Source organism: Colobus angolensis, unplaced genomic scaffold, assembly GCF_000951035.1.
Source record: "Colobus angolensis palliatus isolate OR3802 unplaced genomic scaffold, Cang.pa_1.0 Scaffold231, whole genome shotgun sequence".
NCBI classification, from domain to species: domain Eukaryota; kingdom Metazoa; phylum Chordata; class Mammalia; order Primates; family Cercopithecidae; genus Colobus; species Colobus angolensis.
In genome coordinates, this window is record NW_012115500.1 from 1089753 (window position 1) to 1098794 (window position 9042).

Sequence of the window (9042 nt, forward strand, 5' to 3'; positions counted from 1 at the left end):
GGAGGCGGAGCTTGCAGTGAGCTGAGATCCGGCCACTGCACTCCAGCCTGGGTGACAGAGTGAGACTCCGTCTCAAAAAAAAAAAAAGAAACACTAAGCATTTGTAAAATTCCTGGGGGAGGAAGGATGAAGGATGAAGATATGAACCTATGCTAAATTAAATCATTATGGCCTTGAAAATGAAGTTCCTTTATAGCCAAGAGCTTAAATTTTGTTACTGATGGTTTTAAAAGTATTTTGTCATTTTTTTAGTTTCAACCTAGATTGGAATAGCCATGGCTTTTCCACTTCAGAAATTTCAACTCCTAGAAGAATGCCCTGTCCAGAAGAAGTGGTCAGGAGTATCAGGAAAGCCACCAACAGAGAGTAGGCATTTATTCTGATCTGGAAGAGCCACTTAACGCTGGAATGCACACAGTGAAAATTAACTGTTCCTCTTACACTCCCTCTCCACAATACTTCTATTATTATACTTATTTCATTCTACCTTAATGTTTTTATTTTATGTTTTTATTTAAATACAAGGAAGATCCCTGGCCTTGTGGAAAAAAATTAAAAGAAATTGGGGGTGTTTAGGGGAGAGTAATCAAGAAGGTTACAATTTAAAATAGGCTAGTCAGGACAGGTGTCATAGAAAATATGACATTTAAGCAAAATCTTAGAAGCCAGGAGGAGAATATCTAGAGGAAAGAGCATTCCAGGCAGAGGAAGCTGTTAGTGCAAAGACCCTAAGACAAAATGCTCCCAACATGTTTGAAGAATAAGGATTCCAATACATCTGTAAAGAAATAAGAGCATTAAGAGAAGAAATATGTGATCAGTCTTCCCCCAATCCCCACAACCCAGGTGCAGAGGTTTTACCAGGAGCCGGGGTTGGGTGAAGACAAATCACATAGATGATTGTAGGCATTGAGAGGACTTTGACTTTAATCGGAGTAGAGAGAGAGAGATGGAGAGCTTTGCAAAGTTTTGAGCAGAGGAGTGACATGTGCAGTTGAAAATCAATAGCATGTATTGGTGATGTGAATAACACTTGGTAAGATTCTGAACAAAACAAAACTGAATCTTCTGTTTTCTGGAAGTTGTATCCCTAGATAATTAAGTACTCCATATGATAAATTCTTTAAAAAAAATACGTAAATAAGTAGTATAAAGCCATCCAACTACTTGTTCAAGGATAATTTAAAAGCATTAAGCTAGCCAAGGGAAAATATCATTTGATAACACTTAAAATATAAATGGTCAATTTTTTATTCTTAGGTATCCAGTATTGCATATTCGTTAAGCTTCCTATACTTAGTGACAAATTTTACAATGATTATCTTAATTTTAATATGGAGAAATAATTCTCATTTCACCCAGGCTTAAAATAATGCCTTAATATCTCATAATTAACTTTTTTGGTTACAAAAATAAAAAATATTAATAGCCATTAAAATGTGTTCATGAGTTTATCCAGTCACTATAAATCAACAAGGTTAGTAAAAGGTTTTTATTAAAGTTGCTTTAATATCCGGAGTAGTTGGACTTTTTGGTTGTCCCAAGTTTTTGGTATAGTTAAAAGTCCTCCTATACAGAGTACATTAGCATTCTCAATTGCTAAAACAATGGAAAATTATTTTCTCACTGTTCTGGAGGCTAGAAGTCCAAGATCAAAGTGTTGGCAGATCTAGTTTCTTTGGCAGACTTTTCTTCTTGGCTTGCCAATGGATTCCTTCTCTCTGTGTTCTCATATAGTTACCCCTCAGTCTGTAGGTCTGTGTATTGTCTGCATTTGAATCTCCCCTTCTTATAAGGACACCAGTAATACTAGATCAGGCCTACTTGCATGGACTCATTTTACATGAATTATATCCTTAAAGGCCCTATCTCAAAAAAATAAGTCACATTCTGAGGTACTGGGGGATTCAAATTCCAACAAATAAAGCTTGAGGGGACACAATTCAGCCCATAACACATAGCATCAAGACCCAAATGATCTCTCTGTTGGAAACAAGACTAAGGATCAGAGCACACAATGACCTCACTAAGCACAAAGCAGGAGAACCAGAACATGTTTTTGTTCAATTATGTTCATTTGTTTGTTGCAGATTTGTATATCTTAAAAACATTAAAATAGTCATCATAAAAAAGCAGAACTTTATTACACATTCTAATTCTTATTAGAAGAGAGTCTTGTTAACTGGTTACTATAGGTCTTAGCCAGCCTGTGGAAGATCCCGAATAAGGGCTAAGGGAGCAGCTCAGGCAAGTAGGTGGGTATTGGCGGCAGAGCTCTGCCTCTCATATGGGAACTGGAGTGCCGCCTAGTTACAGGCTAAAAAGAGTCAAATTGGAAGCCTGCCACTTTGAACAGGGGATGTCAAGCCCTCACTCTGGGAACATCAAATACAAGAGACTTGGGATATCAGATTTGGTTTGGATTCTTCTAGGGTCATCATAGGGTAAATCATAAAATGATAGAGACATAGATTTCCAAGGGGAAAAGTCTGAATCAAAACATGCACACGTGCACACACACACACACACACATATATATATATTTCATACTGATTGTGAACCTATTAGAATGTAATCAAACCTCTCTGGGTCTCAATTTCCATAAATACCTCTGAACACTAGAACACTAGCTCCTTTTGTTTACTCTCTTCATTTTTCACAGCTGGCTAGGACTAGAAGAGATCGTTACAGACAATTATAAATTAATTCAGTGGAAAGTAAACCAGAACCAAATTGCTCCAAAAGCAATACAGAATGTATCTTCAGCCACCAATGCTCCCTGAAAATCACATGTAATAAAATGTAGTTGCCTGGCTTTGCATTGTGTTATGAAAATAACAAAGAAAAAAAGGTGTCTCCTTTTATTTCTATCCAAAGGTGAAATCACTCCTGAGCACTAAATATTAGATTTTTCTCTCTGTCTTGCTTAAACATTTGCTATTGCCATAGAAGCATGATGTTGACATTTCTTGTTGCTAGGAGTGTCATAGTGTTGGATACATATACAATGGCATTCTGTTAGCTCAAACGTGGGGCTTTTTAAACAGCAGCATGCTCTTTTTATATCTTGGTGCAGTAATCTAAAGTACAGATTTATCATGCAAATTATACATGAAAGTCTGAATTTACTACTCCAGAGAAATAAAACCACCAATGCGTAATGATTTCTGTTTAAGGAATATTTTTGCAACATCTCAGAGTGGAAAAAAAATAAAAACCTTGAAACAAAGCAGACGCCCATCAGTAGCAGAATGGCTGAATCTATTGTGCTGCATACAAACCACAGAATACCATGGAACCATTAAAAGGAATAAATTATAGCTATGCTAATTGACATGGAAGAATTTCTACCATGTGTTATCAAGTGAGAAAAGCAAAATGCATAAAATTGTTTATATATACCAGTGTTGATAGCAGCATTATTCACTATCGTCAAAAGGCAGAAATAACTTGAGTCCACTGATGAACAAATAAACAAAATGTGATATATGCATACAAATGAATATTATTTAGTTTTTAAAAAGACAGAAAATTATGACCCATGTTTACAATATGGATGAACCTTGAAGACATTGTGCTAAGTGAAATAAACCAGTCACAAAAAGACAAACACTGTATGATCCCAAATATATGAGGTAATAGAGTAGTCAAATTTATAACCACAGAAAGTAAAATGGTGGTTGCCAGGGGCTGAGGGGAGGAGGAAAAGCATAAATGTTATTTAATGGGTATGGAGTTTCAGATTTGTAAGATGAAAGGCATTCTAGAGATTGATTGCACAAGAATGTGAATGTACTTAACACTATTAAACTGTACACTTAAAAATTGTTAAGATGGTAAATTTTATATTATGTATATTGTACTGCAATTAAAAGTAAATTTTAAAAATTGGGAAAATGTTTTATATAAAAATAATGCCAATAAACTCTCTCTACACATATAAATACATATATAACCTACTGTAAATAGAGAAAATTTGGAAGGATGACACCAGCTTGTCAAATGAGTTACTCTGTATGAATGCAAACTAGAGAGAATAGTACGTTGTTCAAATAAATCAAGAAAATAAATGATATAATCCCTACATGGAGGCAATGGGAGTTCTCTACAGAGTGATACTTGGAGGTCTTTATTGACCATAGTGCTTTTCAGTACGTCTTGAAATATATCTTTAGTCACTAATGCCTACAAAGTCATATCCAATAAAACCTATGACCCCCAGTGCTGAAAATTAGCTTCCCAGCGAACTGAACTCATAGTTCAATGTAGGGATCTATTTTGTTGCATCAATTTAGGAAATTTTGCCAGATTTACACTTCTGAGAACTAATCTAAGCCAATTTGATTATCTACAATGACTATTTTGGTAGCTTCAAAGAGTTAGAGCTAGGTGAAGTTGAGTTGAACACAACCTTACCACCAGAAAGAAGTTTATATTTTAAAAACATTAAAATAATCATCATAAAGAAGCAGAAATTCTGCCACACATACAAAGATGTATTAGCAAGAAGGCACAGAAAGTTATTCACCCTGCTGTATAAACCTGATGAAGTACATTGCGTAGAATATGTTGCAGTATTCTAATAGTGGGATTCAGGTAACTTTCAAGAAAGTGAGGTGAAAAAATCTACTCTAAGTAGCAGTATTGCCTTTATAATCTAGAGGAGGAATCTCTTTCCGGAGCCCAGCACCTTAAAGGGCCCTGAACATCATTTAATACACACCAAAAAAATTAATTTATTAAGGAACAAATGATCTCTTCCATCATTTGGAATCCAGCACTCCATGTTGGCATAGTGTAACTCTAAACATCATTCTAGCAACTAAGAGCTCCAGGAAAACTCTTCTCCTATGCCCTTGAGACTCAAGGTTTGCAGGTTGTACTACTTTATGCCCATGCCAGCTGCTTCAGAGTGAGAAAAGAGTTTATTTTTTGAAATGCTTAATGCGATCTGATTATAGTTTCAAAATATTAAGCTTGAAATGTCAAATTTATATAAATGATTTTGTTTTTAAATTAGAATTTTATTAATTATAATTTAATTTTTAATTTTATGACATTTCTAAATATTTTAAAACAAAATGCACAAAAACTTTAATTTTCCTATTTTTAACACGTATTTGAAATACGTTTTATAAAATATATTCAAATTTGGTTGTTAAATACAGCTGTATGTTGAGTACAACCACATTTTCAAATACTTTGATCCAATAGAACATAGGTTATGTGACAACCTTGATGGTGACAATCTAACTGAAATATAGGCAAGAAAAAATAATTTTATGGAATAAATATACAATGATCTACAAATTATATATCTCTATTTTATTAATCATCTAAAACATCATTCCTCTGTCAACAGAACAGCAAACAATAATTACATTTGATCTTCTTGGATCAAAGTTAATTTAAAAATATTTTGCCAACCTAATGTCTTATGAAAACTACACACACACACACATATATATGGAGAGAGAGAGAGAGCGTTTGTTTGTTTGTTTGTTTGTTTGTTTTTTGAGACAGGGTCTCACTCGGTTACCGAGCCTGCAGTGCAGTGGCACAATCACAGCTCATTGCAGCCTTAAACTCCTGGGCTCAAGCAACCCTGCCTTAGCCTCCTGGGTAGCTGGAACTACAGGCATGCAGCACCATGCTTGGCTGAAAACTATTATTTGACACATATCTTTTAATTTTATTATTATGAAGATACATTTGTCAAGCTAGGAGACTGGAACATATTTTATTTAACTGTTTGTTAGCTTGATCTGTAATCTTTAAAACTTCTGAAATATAGCATGTAAGCCTCTATTTTTACTTTTGCTTCAGGCCACCTAAATCCCCTAAACAATGGACCTATGAGGATCCTAAGGTGAGGGCACCTTGAGAAGAGAATAGGCTACCAGTTCAAGATAATGCCATCCTCAGGTTAGTCAAAAATGGGAAAAGACAATACACTATTTTTAGTCAATACACATATCCTGAACTTCACTAATTTTACCAAGAAAGAAATCATTTCCATATCCATTATCCTAGTTAACAAAACTTTTGGTATTGATGAAAAAAATAAACATTAAGATAAAATCTTCATAGGAAAAGCATTAGATTGGTCTTTCATATGCTAACTAACCATCCCCGGAGACTGCCTTCCTAATTAGGGTTTTTCAACTGTTAAGTTGACTGTCCCTGGGGTGTAGATTACAATTAACTATCACACTATATACTCCTGTTTAAATTGTAGTATTTTAAAGTAAATTATAGCAAATACAACAATTACCATATATAAAGGGCTTTATAAATCAAGAGTTCTGTTCTGCCATTAATTAGCAAATCTTTTTTTTTTTTTGAGACACAGTCTTGCTTTGTCGCCCAGGCTGGAGTGCAGTGGTGCAATCTCAGCTCACTGCAAACTCCGCCCCCTGGGTTCAAGCAATTCTCCTGCCTCAGCCTCCAGAGTAGCTGAGAGTACAGGCGTTTGCCACCACGCCTGGCTAATTTTTTGTATTTTTAGTAGAGACGGGGTTTCACCGTGTTAGCCAGGACGGTCTTGATCTCCTGACCTTGTGATCTGCCCGCCTGGCCTCTCCAGGCGTGAGCCACCGCGCCCAGCCGCAAATCTTTAATACGTCCTAGCAACTACTTGATTCAGACAATGGCAGACTTTTCTCTGAAAGATCAGAATTCATTCAATTCTATCCTAGGACGCCTTCTCAAGAAAGCAGCAGCTTGAGCCTTTGTTTCATCTCTACTGTACTGCACCACACTGTGAGCACAGAATAGAAAAGTCATCTCTCTTTATGGCTGGTACCTGGATGCTGCTCATAGATGACTAAACTCTAAAGAGGTTAGAAATGTCCCAGTCTTCATGCACACCTCTCAGATCACGACACACAGCTGTGACAGTGACTACCTCCTCACTGAACCCAAGTTCTCCAGTTTAATATTCAAGGTATAAGTATATTTCTGTATCCAATTCCTATAATTCAGCTCATTTCATCATTGAGAAGCTCAAAGGTCTTAGTTATCAAATGATTTGAATAAAATGATCACTTAAACCACATTTTCCAGAAAGATGAACTCCTAACACTTTCCATCTGTCTTGGACACTACCTCCTCTTGGAACAAGACAAGTACCAGTGAAGTAGAAACTTAAACCCTAACATGGTTTTATTCTGATGGAAATAATGGAAGACTTACATTGCAGGCCATTTCTCTAACCCACTCCATTTTTCTAATGTTTCCAGTCCTTGATTTTTTTTAGCCTTGAATTTTCTTTCTTATCAACATCTCTCTGCGTGTGTCTGAGCCTTCACGGGGACCTTGAGTTGCGGGGGTACATCAATTCCTTCTATTTATCAGCTAGCTGTTGGAGTGCCTGTGAAAGTGAGCCTCCACACTGCTTCCAGAAAGACCAAAGCTGCGTTAAGGTTTCCAGATCCCTTATCTACATTGTCGCTATACAATATTTTGCTTTGCTTAAAGAGCCTCTGCTTCCCGTCCAACACCTATAACTGGAGGAGGCTGGAGTTAGGGTGACCAAACAATCTGGTTTGCTTGGGGCTGAGGGATTTCCTGGGACATAGGACTTTCAGTATTAAAGCTGGAAATGCATTGTGCAAACCTGAACTAGTTTGTCACCCTAGTTGGATGACTGATTGGATTCTAGCAAATCTGGCATAGATTGGAATTTTAACGTAGAGCAGTTCCAGCCCAAGTCTGGTACAAGCAGTACTAACACATTTCCTACATAAAAATCTCCTCTGGCCAGTGTCTTTTGCACCCAGGTTGTAGCCTTAGAAAAAGGAAGCTTCTTGAAGAAATTTAAAAATTAACTTTCACAGTCTTCTAACTCTTCACTTACTCAAAAGCCTATTCAAGAGTCCTTAAGCATTTTGCCACTGTCATTTGTTTTGAAGACATAAGTGGCCTCAAACCTGGGCCTCTATAGCATTCTGTTAACATCTGGCATTTCCAGGATTCTAATATTTGTTCAGTTACTAACAGCTCCTCATTCGCGTGCTTCTCAGTTGAGCTATCCTTAAGCTCTTCTCTTCATTTTCTTCTCTTGTAAACAAAAAGGTTTCTACTGACTGAGAATAAATTGTAAGGGGTTTCTTTATTATTAGGTAGGGCACATTTTATCCAAAGGATTTCAAAAGCTAAAATTATTCATTCAACAAATATTTATCAAGCGGCTCCTATGTTATTATTAGCACTGTGTTGAGTGCTCAGGATACAAGAGTGAACAATGCAAGCACAATCTGCTAGTCTAGTAAGGGTTGCTGAGAAGTAAATGAGCAGCAATAGTGTGGTAAAAACTGTGAAAGTCAAGTTCCAGAAGTTATAGGAGAACGTGGGAGGAAAAACTAACCCAGATTTGGGGGTCATGCAAGAATAAACGGATGGTTAACACTTACCTGTTCATGTATTCATTTATTAATTCAACAAATATTTATTGATATTTTAACATGTATCATGCACTGTGAATGTCATTGTAAATAAATGAATGTACACATGACATAGTATTTATGTTGAAGCAGTTTCATAGTCTAGAATGAAAAATCCATGTAAATAAATAATTATAATATGATGTAGTAAGTGCTATAATAAATGTTACCAAGGAAGATTTCACCAAATTTGTACAGGATTGTACTTGACCTGGAAGGCTGAAGAAGAATTTAGAGAAAAACGGTGAAGAAGAAGGTCTCTGCGGGCACAGACAACAGCCTATGGAAATATAGAGAGGTATAAAAGAATATGACCAGCAAGGTAACTACAATCATTTAGGTGTGGCTAAGGGAAGGGTGTTGTAAACAATGGTAGACAATGACTGAAATGGTAGGTGACATCAGATCAGAGAAGGCCTTTTATGCCTCTTCAGGGGTTTGAATTTATTCTGGAAATTATGGGAAGTCACTGAATACTTTTAAGTCTGGAAGTGACCTTTTCAGATTTGTGTTTTAGAAAGAGATCCATAAAGATTGTGAAAGTGGACTGGAGGAAGAGACAATTTCTTTGATCTTCAAAACCACCCTGTCAAGTGAG